Below are 15,227 nucleotides of genomic sequence, written 5' to 3' on the forward strand. Positions count from 1 at the left end.
ATACAACCGGTAATAATGAACAAAAACGCATACTGACATCACAGTTTTCTATTAGCTTTACAATGTATATCTGTACCTCACTCTCTCTGAAATCCAGCCTCCTCCTTTCTCCTGTTCTTCCTCCAATAACTGCTGAATCTCCAACATAAACTGACATATAAACTTCCAGCTCTTCCCCAACATCCCCAGGGCTATAATAGACTAATATCTGCTGTCCATCACAGTAAGATGATGAAATCATTGTAGGGGATGTAACAATAGGACAAGGTGGAATCCAATCTTACATTTTATTGAATATTTAAATATTTCTCAAAATACACCATAAAGATATTAGGGACTGAGGGGGGAAGCAAGGAGGTACATACACAGAGAGAGAGAGAAAGAGAGTGAGTTGAAAATCTTTGATTTCTTTCATATACATAAAACACAATAATCTCTACCCCTTGTAGATCTCAAGATATAAAGTGAAATGTGCAGCTCCTACTCTTCGCATGGCCTGACATCACTGTGAAACAACAGAGGCATTCATATAGTTTAAAAATGCCAAACCCATTCTCTGACACTACTAGAATGTATATAATTCCAGAATAAAAGGTGGACCTTTCAGTTTCAAGAAATGCAAAGATTATTTGATCTAAATAGATATGAAACAAATAAAATGAGGCTCCTCTAGAACCTTAATCCACAATCAAATATAGCTGAAGTATTAAGCATGACAATATATGCAAGGAAAATGCATGAGAGTATTATACTGCAATACATACTGTACATATACACAATTATATATAACTTTGCAGTTTCTCATTTGAAATCCTCCTTCCCTAGGGGGAGTCCTGCCAACTCCTGCCACAGCTATGCCCAAAAGGTAACAAACGGGATACAGACCGCCCAAAAAGGGCGGTCTGCCAGTGCCTTGTTTTGCTGCACGAGGGAGCCGCAGCAGACAAACCGCATGGCTCCCTTGTGCAGCAAAAAGAACCCACAAAAAGCGGGTTCTTCTTGTGGCATGATTGTGACGTCAGGACGTGTGGATGCTAAGCATCCGTCGCATCAAAATGGCGGTGCCCATGTGTACACGGTGCCGCCATTTTGGCACTCTCATCCCATGCTAGGGGTGAGGCACGTATGGGCAGTGCGCCCTCAGCCAACCCCTAGCACATGACGAGGGCGCACTATAGGCCAGTCTGTATAGCACCAAAGACAGCAGCAAGGGAAGCAGCAGGAAATTATCTTGTATTAGAGAAGTTGTCAAAATGCAGCAGAGTTATTTGTTTGCTTTTTAATTCTAAGCACAACCGTGCCAAATTTTATTAAATAAAAAAACTGCAGCAGAATCTTGATTAAACCTGTTTTGATTTTCATTTCTATGTTTTATCTTTCATTGTTGTACATGGTTATTTTTAGAAATCAAAACTGGTACAGTATCCTGGAACTTTAAATATAAGGTGGGCCTGGCCCTATTATTAGGTAGAGTGCCATAAGCGCCTGGGCAGCAGATGCCAATGGGCAATACTAGCTATCTCCCTGCCATTCATTTCTCTTAAGGTGCAGTTAGAAGACACACTTTTCAGTGCCACACAACTTTCAACTGAATAAATAATGCCCTCCAGAGGACTGAAGTAGGGTAATAGAATCATAGAGCTAGAACAGACCATAAGGGTCATCCAGTCCAACCCCCTGCCAGGCATGAAAACAGAATCAAAATATAATGTTAGATAAGGCTATTGCTAACACAGAGAATCTATATAGAAGACTACTTGTCCTCCAAGCCCAGTATTCTCTACGTTGACTGTCCCTCCAAGTTCTCAAGAATACAGACCTGCCCTATCATGGACTCATAGAATCATAGAGTTGGAAGGGACCACAAAGGCATTCCAGTCCAACTCCCTGCCATGCAGGAACTCACAATCAAAGCATTCCTGACCAATGGCCATCCAGCCTCTGATTAAAGACCTCCAAGGAAGGAGACTACACTACACTCCAAGGAAGTTTGTTCCACTGTCTAACAGCTCTTAGTGTCACGATGTTCCTCCTAATGTTGAGATGGAATCTCTTATCCTGCAGCTTGCATCCATTGTTCCAGGTCCTTTTCTCTGGAGCAGCAGAAAACAAGCTTGCTCCATTCTCAATATGACATCCCTTCAAATATTTAAACAAGGCTCTTAACCATCTCTTCTCAAGATTAAACATACCAAGCTCCCTAAGTCTTTCCTCATGGTTTCTAGACCCTTCAACATTGTGGTTGTCTTCCTTTGGACACGCTTGTTTCTCAACATACTTTTTGAATTGTGGTGCCCTGGTAGTGCAGTGGTTAAATGCCTGTACTGCAGCCACTCATACACAAACCATAAGGTTGTGAGTTCAATTCCAGCCAAGGAAGCTCAAGCTCGACTCAGGCTTGCATCCTCCCAAGATCACTAAAATGAGTACCCAGATTGTTTAGGACAATTAGCTCACACTTTGTAAACTACTTGGCGAGTGCTTAAGTGCACTGATAAGCAGTATAGAAATGTACTTGCTATTGCTATTCTAGATGAGGCCTGACCAAAACAGAATAGAGTGATACTATTACTTCCCTTGATCTAGATATTACTTCTATTGATGCAACCTAGAATAGCACTGGCCTTTTGAGTTGCCACATCACACTGTTAACTCTATAAGGACTCCTAGGCCTGTTACAGACTGCCAAAATAAAGCTGCTTTGGGTCTCTTTGGAGGTATGCTGTTTAAATGATGCATGCATCCTAAGAATCCGGAAGCTGTACCAAAGCTGCACCCCAGTGCTTAGGAATGGAGTGTGGCTTTGGCGCGACCTCCGGACTCTTAGGACCCATGCATCATTTAAATAGCATACCTCCAAAGAGACCCGAAGCAGCTTTATTTTGGCAGTCTGTAACAGGCCTATCCCTTTTACATGTAGTCTCATTAAACCAGATGTCCCCCAACCTATATCTATGCATTTCATTTTTATTTTATTTTTGCCCTAAGTGCAGTACTTTCAATTTCTCTGTGTTGAAATTCATTTTGTTAGCTTTGGCCCAGCTTTCTTATCTATTAAGATAATTTTGATCCTGTCCTCTGGGGTATTAGCCATTCCTCCTAATTTAGTGTCATCTGCAAACTTGAGAAGCATGACCCCTATTTCATCTAAGTCATTGATAAGCACTGGGCCCAGGACAGAAACGTGTGGCACCCCACTGATCACTTCTCTCCTGGATGAAGAGGAGCCATTGGTGAGCCTTTGTACTCAGCTAGTCAACCAATTACAAACACATTTAACAGTTGCATTGTCTAACCCACATTTTATTATTTGTTTGCAAGAATATCATGGGGGGCCTTGTCAAAGGCCTTACAGAAATCAAGATATGCAATATCCACAACATTCCCTTCATCTACCAAACTGGAGAGAGAAAGAGAGAGAGATGATTAGCCTGGCATGACTTGTTTTTCAGAAACTCATGTTGCCTTTTTGTGATTATGGCATTCCCTTCTAAATGTTTACAGACTCTCTATTAATGATCTGCTCTAGAATCTTTCCTGCTAGTGATGTCAGACTAACTGGACGATAATTGCTGGGATCCGCTTTTTTCCCCTTTTTGAAAATGGGGACAAACTTTGCCCTCCTCCAGTCTAATCTCAATGGCTCTGAGATTATATTTGCCTGTTCTTTAATACCCTTGGGTGTATTTTATCTGGTCCTGGAGACTTAAATTCATTCAAATTAGCCAGGTATTCCTGTACTACCTCTTTACTTATCATGTGCTGCATTTACCCTATTGTGTCCTCTGCTCCATTTTCTTCAGGTTGAGCATCCTTTTCCTTTTGAGCAAAGACTGAGGCAAAGAAGGTGTTAAGTAATTCTGCCTTTTCTCTGTCCTCTGTTAGCATTTTGCCATTATCTCCACACAGTGGCCCTACCATTTCCTTTTTTTTCTTCTGCGAACATACCCAAAACAGCCCTTTTTATTGTTCTTAACCTCTCTAGCAAGCCTGAGCTCATTCTGTGCTTTAGCTTTTCTGACTTTACCCCTACACATGCTCGCTATTTGTTTAAATTCTTCTTTGGTGATTTCCCCCTTTTTCCATTTCTTATACGTTTCCCATTTAAAACTTAGATCAGTTGAAAGTTCCTTAGTCATCCAACCTGGTTTCTTGAGACACCTCCCATTTTTCCTCCTCATTGGAAAAATTTGAAATTGTGCCTTCAGTATCTCCCTTTTGAGCAGCTCCCATCCATCTTGAACTCCCTTATCTTTTAGTATTCCTGACCATGGGATCACCCCCAGTAATTCCCTACCTTTACTGAAATCATGTCTCCTAAAGTCTAGAATGTGTGTCTGACTATGCCTGGCTTCACCTTTCCACTGTATAACACACTCCAGGAGAACATGATCACTTCCACCTAATGATCCCACCACTTGCACCCCATTAACTAGGTCATCCCTGTCATTTAAGATCAGATCTAAAACAGCTGACCCCCTTGTTGCTTCTTTCACCTTTTGGACAATGAAATTGTCTTCAGGACAAGTGAGGAATTTGCTAGGCCTTGAAGTTTTGGCTGAGTTTGACTTCCAGCCAATATCAGGATAGTTGAAGTCACCCATCACTACTACATCTCTCCTTTCTGAGTATGTGGTCATCTGTTCTAGAAAGGCATCATCCAATTCCTCTGTCTGACTTGGGATCTGTAGTAGACGTCCACAATAACATCCCTGTTCTTTCCCTCCCCTTTCATTTTTATCCAGATTCTCTCCACCTGGCTTCCAGGATCACTGTTCTGGATCTCTTCACAGATGTAAACATACCTGACATATAATGCTATTCATCCTCCTTTTTTGTTTGGTCTATTTCTCTTTAAAAGGTTATGTTCCTCTATTATTACATAGAACAAGCCAATCATAAGATTCATCCCACCAGGTTTCAGTGATACCTATTATATCATATTTGCTTTGTTGTGCTAGGAGTTCAAGTTCATCCTGTTTATTTCCCATGCTCTGTGTATTAGTGTAGAGACATCTTAGACCATGAGTCCTTCCCACTTGCTGCCTGTGTAAGGTTTTTTGCCTTTCGTTGTTAGAACCTTGCACTATTTGGCTTGTTCCCTCTCTAACAGTTTGACTATTACAGTGCACCCACATCATACACAGGCGCACTATACATGGCTTTCAGCTTACGCTGAAGCCATGCAACAACAACAACAACAAAAAAATGAATGGTGCATGTGTCCATGGCACACACATTGTGCTGCGCCATTAGCATGAGCCCCATTATATTCAATGGGGTTCAAGCATACACCCTTTTTGCCTTATGCGGGAGGAACAGATACCCCACGTAAGATAAGGGCCCACCGTATCTCCAGCCCTTGGTGAATTCCTGCCTTCCAAAATACAGTCTCCCTCCCCCATATAACTCAGTTTAAAGCCCTCCTGATCAAATTTTTGAGACTATTGGCAACCTCTTCCTTGGTCCATTCTCCTCTAGATGCTCTTCTACTCTTGTTGGTTCATGTGTTGCATCCACCCACCCAAATGTATCAATGGTTTTGAGGAATGGATGGCTGGTGAAAAAGTGACTGGTTTGCACATGTAGGTAGATATGAAATCATATAAGGAGAGGTTCCAATCATATATAAAATATTATTCAGGTCCCACTTCATTTCTTCTGTTTCTTTTTGAACAATCACAACACTTGTTTGGATATTAAATACTTTGTTCTGGTGTTTCTTAACTTGATTTCAACCCACAGATAACAAGGGCCTCTCATTTCTCCTCTTACATTGCCACTTTCATCATGTAACAAGTATGAATAGCGTTGGATGAAGAATCCCCGTGGAAACAAGAGCCCCAATTTTCAATCACCCTTGCTCATGGGGAAACTCTTTACAAAAACTAGAGCGTATCCTGTTCAGACTTGATATTTTCCTGGTGAGCAAAAGGATGGAGGTGGTAGAACTGTGTGCTCCATTCTATGCATTTTTATCAAAGCCAGGTGAAAAAGCCTTGATCCCAGGATATGGAGCCATTGCTACAATCTGAAAAACACAAGAACAGTCTGAGATGAACAGAGCTACTGCTACATCAGTAACGGTACACCTAGGAATGGTGCACCTCTGCTCCATGGGCTGAATGTGGGAGTTCACCATCAGGCCCTTTCTTCTGCTGTTATCTCTGACCAGTGATGAGTGATATGAAGATGTTTCTAGGTATTTGAGCTTTAAATACCTTGTATAAAACTGACCTGTGTCATAAGACAGGAAAGGGGTTGCACACAGGTTTACTCTTGAATAGACACTATGGCCTGTTACAGACTGCCAAAATAAAGCTGCTTTGGGTCTCTTTGGAGGTATGCTATTTAAATGATGCATGCATCCTAAGAATCCGGAAGCTGCACCAAAGCTGCACTCCGGTGCTTAGGAATGGAGTGTGGCTTTGGTGCGACCTCCAGACTCTTAGGACCCATGCATCATTTAAATAGCATACCTCCAAAGAGACCCAAAGTAGCTTTATTTTGGCAGTCTGTAACAGGCCAAAGAGAATTAGGTATACTTTGAATGCATGCTAGAAACCTATCCATAGTGTAAGGAATTACAACTGAACACAGCTTTCCATTGCCCCTGTCTAGTCTGTCCTTAACCCAACCTTATATTCCTAGCCCCACTCACTATTGAAACATGTTCCCTAGATGAAAAATGCATTTTCATATGCTTTTTGCTATTGCTATTTTGGTAATAAAGGGATACAGATAAATTGTTTCAACAACATGAATATCACTGCCATTTGTTATCCATGTACTTAGCACAGGTCTGCTGAAACTTGACAGTAACTATGTAAGGCTTTATGGGTCAAATGCTTCTGGAAGGTTAATATATTGGAATTGACTTCTTAAGAAGTCTTCATAGTAGTTCTAGATTAATTCTTCAGCCCAGTAAAGAAAGAGTATTATTTTATATATTATTAGCAGGATTAGAATCACCATATAATTTCGAAGAAATCAACTTAAAATGAAACAATCTATTAAAACTATATTTAGAAAAACTCATATCCTCAATGACAGATTGAATAAAAATAAGCTATTGAGCTTTGAATATATAGAAATACATAAATTTAAACCAAGACTATAGGCACTAGCAAGAATATAAGCATATGGCTTAATAGTTCTATTTGGTCTCAAACTAATCTTCCAAGTACGTGCCTCAAGTCACAGCTAAGTATGCATAATTAAGATGACCTACCAAGTTCTGGGGCTTCATTAACATAAAGTTTTCCTTGCTAATTGCTTTTGCCTATCATCTGATATAGTTATCTACTTTCATCTTACACTGAAATGAATAGGATTTTTCTCCCCTGCTCTAAATATTAATGCTATGCTTTAATGTTCACATTTGTAGCTGAATATATCTGGTGCAGGAAGGCATTTTGCTGGTTGATAATGCTGAATTAGAAGGTCAATAGAACTTTACAAAATTTGGGTTATATTGTATACTTCCTAGCTGGCTAAACTGCATGATAGAGGCTGTTTTGCTGAACTTAAGCATCTAGTTTTTCTCTTATTTTCTTTATCTACTTTACCATTCCTTTTTGCTTTTGCTTTTTTTCATTCTATGTGTTTCTAATCCTGTTTTCCAGTCCAACTCTTTTCCATAAGAAGATATAATAAATACCTTGGCACCTGAGAGCTAATCGTAACAGAAATGTAGAGCACAAGCAAAAATGCAAGGATTTGATAGATGCCATGATGAGCTTAAAAGAACAGGAATATATGTATGGGTTTCTTTTGCAGGTAAGTATATATATATATATATATATATATATATATATTAAAAGACATAATTATAAATAGCATTGATTTCTGAACACACTGCTGAGAATTATTTCCTATACCTGATATATACTGGGTAATATAGAGCCAAAAGGATGCTCCTTTAAAAAAAGGAAACCCCAAGTATGGCTGGATGTGTACTCTCATTTGCCAGAGCTGCAAAACAGAAAGCCAACAATGAGCCAATCTTACAGCAAGATGCCAATTAATTTAGTATATTGTATTGGTTATAATACTGTAAAAAAGTGTGAACCTTTGCTTACTGTATATTGATATCACATGCAAATCTGTCTTGTATGAGTTTTGCTTTAAAGATGTCATTCCCTTTGGCTTAGTCATTAATAAATGACTATTTTTACAAAAAAAAAGTAAAAGCATTTCTGACATTTTCTTCTTATCTTTTTTAATTGCTTTTGTATGATATTCCACTTATTTATTACATAATAATAACAACAATAATAAAAACACCCCTCCTCACATATACTGAGGGCCAATGTGCATTCAACATATGAAGTCATGACTGTGTTCTGGTGAAATGCAACAACTAATGGTAATTTGTTCAAAAGGTGCATAGAACAAATAAATAATACTGACTAGGCAGCAACCCAACAGCACCAAGTAGAGGGAGAGCCTCTTGCACACTGCAGCATAAATGGACTTCCTGCACAAGCCCATAGTTTCCTTTAGGAGCAAGGGGTCCCTATTTATTTAATTATTTCATTATTTTAATAATTGTCCTGCCTTTCTCTCCCCTTCTCCTCCAAAAAAAACCCCACCCTCCCGTGGTTGTCTGTTTCACAGCTTGGGAACAGGGATAGAGAATAAGTATTCTATATGTCTTTCTAGGGATAGAGAATAGGTATTCAATAATATTCCAAATGTGGTTGAAATTTGATATTACTGACCACCTGGGAAACACTGACAGAAAATAAAAGTTTTTTCAACATGCAGGAAGTTTTTGTTGTTGTTATCCTCAGCACAGCAAAATGGTACAACTTTGTCAACGCTACACAGCTTTAAAAGCTACACAGCACAGCAATCAAAGGCAAGGTTACTCACCTATACTAACTAAAACAGCACAATTTTTATAAGTGCCTGAATGTTTCAACATCTGAATGGCACTTCCCTTCTTCCTTGACCTGCCTGTCTATTCCAATTCTGGGTTAGCACCCAAGAAAGAACAGGAGGCAGCAGGAGAGGAGCATCCTTGGTGGAGTGAAGCAAATTAGCAAGGATGACAAGGAAGCAAGGAATTGGAGTAGACAGAGAGGTCAAGAAAGAAGGGGAGTGCAAACTCAGAGCCCAGATAGACCATTGTATGGGGGTTGCTTAGAGGGGAGGAAGAAAGGGGATTGATCGTGATTTTTTTTCTGCATGACTTGGCCTTTGTATCAAGAAAGATTACCACCACCCAAAAACCGCCTTTGTTTATTAATTCCAGGTATGTAATCCACCCAGTCCTGTGCTGCCCTGTCCCTCTGTCTCAAAATAAATAAATAAATAAATAAATGCCATGCCCAAAGGAAAACCTACACCTGCACAGTTGTTCTTCTGTGCAGTTGTGATTAAAACTACATGAGTTTCTTGAAAATGTGCATTGCTGTGAGTTTTCCATCCTTGGAGAGAAAAAAAATCTGGAATGTTTTGGCACTGCAGGAAGAAATACCAATGCCTTTTATTTTACATCTGTCAGGAAGTGAGAAAATCAAATATTTCCATCCATACATCAAACATGCACATCATGGTGTTGAGATTCAAAGAAAGTCCTCCACATAAGATCTTTAAATTCAGGCAAATTTGTATCAGAAGATACAGTCTTTCAGATAGACTGAACCCAAGGCATGTAGGCAGGTAGGCATTTTGGATCCATTGAAGTTCCTGATCAGTTTCCAAAGGCACCCCAATGTAGAATGCTACATAGTAATTCAAATGGGAGGTAACCAAAGCATGTGCCACCATAAACAGATTTGACATATCCCAGAATGGGCACAGCTGGAACACTAGTTTTAAACTTTCTTGGCCACTGCTGAAACTTGGACATCCTGGCTGAGCTCTAAATCAAGAATGTCCCAACTATGGAGATGGGATTTAGGGGGTGCCTCATCCTGCATCTCTGACCTGACTTCTGACTGACCAGGAGCATCTCTATTTTGTATAGACTAAGTTGCAATTTGTTTGAACTCATCCAATTCACAAAATGTATTCCACTGCCAGAAGACACTAGTTGAGTAGGAAATAACATTCTTGGAGTTAGAATGGAAAAGAACGATCAGCTGGGCACCAACAGCATATTGGTGGTATCAAAACTTTGAATACTCCCTTCCAGTTGTTTTGTGTATATATTAAATAGCATGGGGGACAAAACTGAATTTGGAGGGACCTTGCAGGTTAACAGTCAGGGTGTTAAACAAGAATGCTCTAGCACTATCTTCTGAGTCAACCCCTCCAAATAGGACAAGAATCATTTTAAAGCAGTGCCCCCAAGTCCCATCCCAGAGAGGCAATGCTGAAGGTTACCATGGCCAATGATATCAAAAGCTACTGAGCAGTCCAGCAAAACCAACAGGGACACAGCTCCCTGGTCTAGTTCTTTTGGTCAGCTACAAAGACTAAAACTGTTTTCATCACAGGATAGTTAATAATACAGGAAAGGGTTTCAATAACAGAGGGAAAGGATAAAGCTATAATCTTTTCTTTGAACTAGGTCATCAAGTTTATTGCCTAACATTTAGGAAGTACAATATTATCCAAGGAGGTCAAATGTTGAAAATGAAAATTGGCATTTCCCCATTAACGTTGTCCTTTCTTGTGCAAGACTACTGGATTGTTTATAATAGGATTGGTATCTTTCTGTGTGTCCAGAAGCCAAATGTTATACCTATTAATACCTGGCTAAGTGACATTTAACTAATTGGCAGTAGCTAAATGCACACCCATTAGACAGATTTTTTGCTAATACTGTTCCAAATAAGCAGACATTGGTATCATTAAGTTAAATCAGTTTTCTGGGAGACATGAAATTAAAACAACTTTCTTGATTTAACATGCTCCTATTAAATAGAAGTGTGTTCTAATAATAATTTATATTTAGAGCACACAACCTAAAGTGCTAAATTTATTATGTATAAATAGTATCCAAAGAAAAATTGTACTTGCAATAGATTGCATTCATGATGGATACCCTTTGATGCCAGAACGAGCAATTTCACTTAGAAAATACATTCTACATTCCTCAAAACCTATAGAGAAAATATGCAAAATGATCTGCAGGGAAAGGCTTTCATCCAGTCCCACCACCTTTGCAAGTGTGGTTGGTGGGGACTTGGGAAAGAGCCTGTGGGCATTCCTAAAGTCCTGAAGGCTGTATAGAACGGAGGTCCTTGGGACATCTATTTACCCCCTCCCTGCTCTTTTTCTACCAGCAGGTGAAAATACCTTTTATTTAAGGAGGCATTTTGGTGGAGGTAGACAGAGCTTTTTTAATGTGGAGAGGGTGTGGAGAGTTTCTTACATTTTACATTTTAATGCTGCTAATTTGTGTTCTTAACATGTCATTTAAAGAAAAATTCATTTAATTGTTTTTTAACTTTTGTACTGAGACATTTTTAAATTGTATTGTGCATTTTTAAGGTGTGTACACCACCTTGGTTCCGGTACTGAGAGAAGGTGAAATATAAATAAAATAAATAAATAAACATTTGCTACCAAGGTGAAGAAATATGAATATTTGATTTTATCTCTCAGGTGTAGAGGCCCCACCACAAACTCATCTTGCCATTCTCCTTTATATTCTGCAAGACACTTTTAGCACTGCAGAAAACACTTCTACTGAGTGCATAGGTTTCACTTTTTAATATGTAAATTCTTTCTGGTTACAGCTGTATAGCTAGAATGCAGCTGGAAGTGTGACAATTTGTTTGACTTACTTATTAATAATGATGCAGTGCTTTAGATTTTTAAGTATCATAAAATATTGGCCAATTAATCTCTCAGACATGCTGTGAGGTAGACTGAGTAAGTGTTTGTACACTGTTGCAGTGGTTGGGGAAAATCAGAGACATGGGGAGCATTTAAGTAATTTGTCCATGGCAAATTAACTTTAAAATCCTAGTTGCAAGCCATTTGTTGAATTCCCATCAAGTCTTCAATGCTCAGCTGTAGCGCTTTAACAGCATCTCTTGTGTGCTCCAGTATTAGGGCTTTTTTTGGTCACTTATTTATAATAAGAATCCCTGCATAATCTTAACCCACTAAGATCTTGGTTAAACCTCTGCCTTAGTTTCAAATTGAGGAATATATATTGTCCTGTAGAAAATGTTAAAACATTATGCTTCCTCTAGAATGGGGTGGGCAAAGGCTTTTGCATCCCTTGACCACTCCAGAATGTCCAGCCCACTCCACATCAATGAATTATTTCCCTCTTCTGAAAGCTTCACCATGTATTAATTCCATTTTAAATAGACTGCATCCCCATATGATTTAATATTTAAAAAATCCTGTTTTTTCAATACTGGAAGTGGACTCCTCTCTTTGTAAATAATATATAAGTCACCTCCCAGCTGGTTCCCCCTTAAGAGAAAGGTGGAATTCTGTGCCTTTACTATGGGCCAAAATAGACAGGCCAAAATAAAGCTGCTTTGGGTCACTTTGGAGGTATGTTGTTTAAATGACACACACATCTTAAGAGGCCAGAAGCTGCACCAAAGCTGCGATCCAGTCCTTAGGCCTGGAGCGTGGCTTTGGCATGGCTTCCAGCCTCTTAGGATGCATGCACCATTTAAACAGCATACCTCCAAAGTGACCCGAAGTAGCTTTATTTTGGCCTGTCTGTTTGGGCCCTACCATTATCTTTTGTGGAAGTGGTCATATAACCAGTGAATGCAGTGGCTTCAAAGCTTAGGAAAGTTCTGCTTTGGGGTATGGATCCTTGCTTTCACCAATACACAAGTGGTTGTACTTTCTGAAAGCTCACAAAAGGAGGCATCCAGTACCCCTGGGTTTTATGTACACCTTACACTTCTTTCCTGCTGCTGCCACTGCCAACAAGACTTGTCCAGCCATCTCTTCCTTCCTGAATTGCTAGGCAGCTCAGGCTGTACTCACTCCTTCATTCCAAAGTCAACTTTCTGGGAAGGTGTGTGACACTGTTGTGTTGATAACAGTAGAAGGAAGTCTTGTAGAAGGTGGCCATCATGTCATTGTGGAAAGAAAGACATAAGGGGAAGGGAATGAGGGCTGCCGCTGGACTCTTCTGCCTTTTGGTGTAGCTGAACTTTATCCTGGGACCCAACAGAGACTTTGATTGGGTTTCACACTCTTTGTCAACATTATACAAGAGCTCTGCCTTGATCTGACTCTCCTAACATTGTCTGATGACCATATTGTCTGGTGGATTCTGGTACAGGTTGAGTCTCCCTTATCTAAAATTAAAAAATCTAAAATATTCCAAAACATGGATAGCTAAGATAGTGTGTTCTATTGATTTAATATACACAAACATTGTTTCATGTACAAAATTATTTAAAAATACTGGATAGAATTACCTTCTGGCTATGTGTATAACGTATATATGAAATATAAACAAATGTTGTGCTTAGACCTGGGTGCCATTCCCAAGATGTACATATATGCAACATTCAAAATAAACCCAAAAGACTACTGTCCCCAAGCATTTTGGATAAGAGAGACTCAGACTGTAGCTTTATTTTAAAAAAAATATTTTCTCCAAGCACTGAGTGGCTTTATGCATGTCTTTTGTGTTGATTAAATTAAGCACAAAGGAGGTGGGCTTTCTGACAAGTTTTATAAACTATTGGCATAAGAGGCACTACCTGTTGAAGCCTGGCAGACATTCCTCCTTCTTTCCTGACCAAAGCAGAGCATGGTTATACACTACTAGTCAAAATGTTAATAATAATAATAATAATAATATGTTTTATTTATAGACCGCTATGAATGCTGCTCCTTATGCAGTCAAAACTGCGCCATCCATCTGTCTTGGCAGCCTCGGCTCAGCAGTGTAAATTGGCAGGAAGCAAAGGACTGGCTCTTCTGCCAGCACTTGACCCATTTTATTGTATCCATGATGTCCAGAATAAAGGCATCAGGTTGCATGACTGCAGGCGTTCCCTCATGAGGGTGGTTAGCTTGAAGCAACTCACCTTGTCTGTATGTGATGCCTGCCAGAGAAAAAAAGTTACCGGACCCGGATATTATCGCCACTAATATCATGAGACACAGTGCATATAGAGAAGCAGCCATTATGCCCCCAATATTGCACCTCTTCTGCCCCCATACGACACTAGTTTCCATTCCATTCTAAAATTCAGAAGAGGGCTTGTGGTAGAAGTTCATCTGTAGCCCTCTCTACAGAGTAACCAAGAATTCATAGGAATATAGAGTAACTGTTAAGAGAACAATTCATATTTTTGGCAGAGCAAAGCCTATGAGCTGTTGTCAGCAGATGTGAAGAAGATAAGCTTTCTATAGCTAAGAGAAAGATCTAATAAAACAACCTTGAAAATTCTTCCCTTTCACCACTGGCACCCTCTTTGTGGAGAAAACGCAAAAACATTCATTACTGGGGAGCTGAATAGATGGACTCAGATGATAGCTCCTAGGAACCAATTAAAGGGGTTAACTGAGCCATGAGACTTCATAAACGAATCCAATTCCTTTTTTCTTTATTTCTTTCTATAGCTCGGAGATAAAGCCAAGGGAAAATGCATAAGCTCTAGGATCTTATATAGTGACAAATGACTGTGTTACCACTACCAATAATGGGTCTTTCTTCCAGACATAAGGAACTGTACTGAGCTTCCTACTGCCTTACAATATCATGAGAAAAAGAGAACATGAGATGTATGAGCAATATGAGCACAGTATATTAAACAAATGGGAATGCTCCCAGTGTTGGCAACAACTCTTTATCTAGTAAGCAAAAGTTTGACTCCCTGCCCCTGGCTCTTTTTTCAAACTGAAAGCAGAAACTCAAATGTTAAATTACAGAAACGACGAGTGCTTTCTTTAAAAAAAAAAAAAAAGCTTAAGCTTAAAACAAAACCTAATGACTACATTCAAGTTCTGTTGATGGTTCCAGCTAGAACAGATTCATTTAATGATGAATCAATACTTATGTAAATCCCATTGATTCAATGATTCTGCTTTGGCTTTCTGCAATAGGAATCAGCCTACCATACACAGTGTAGATCCCAACACGTTCTTCTGTGTTTTCTAGACATTCAGTGTAACTGATATGCAAATGAATGTTCAAGAGGGTGATACTTGTGTTGGCACTGGCACATATGGCCCTGTCCTATACCCACCACTACCATATAAAATGTATTAAAAAAGAGAAAGTAGATCAATGAAAGAGGAGGCAAAGAGACTGAAAAAAATATGAACATGAC

The 15,227-nt window shown here is 39.4% G+C and overlaps 1 protein-coding gene across 2 annotated transcripts in view; it reads right to left on the minus strand.

Moving 5' to 3' along the window:
- Nucleotides 1-15,227, minus strand: part of GRIK2 (glutamate ionotropic receptor kainate type subunit 2) — a 655,273-nt gene that overhangs the window by 356,313 nt on the left and 283,733 nt on the right. The window lies entirely within an intron of this gene.

This window comes from Sceloporus occidentalis, unplaced genomic scaffold, assembly GCF_023333645.1.
Source record: "Sceloporus occidentalis isolate IW3139 unplaced genomic scaffold, rSceOcc1.0.p SCAF_6, whole genome shotgun sequence".
NCBI classification, from domain to species: domain Eukaryota; kingdom Metazoa; phylum Chordata; class Lepidosauria; order Squamata; family Phrynosomatidae; genus Sceloporus; species Sceloporus occidentalis.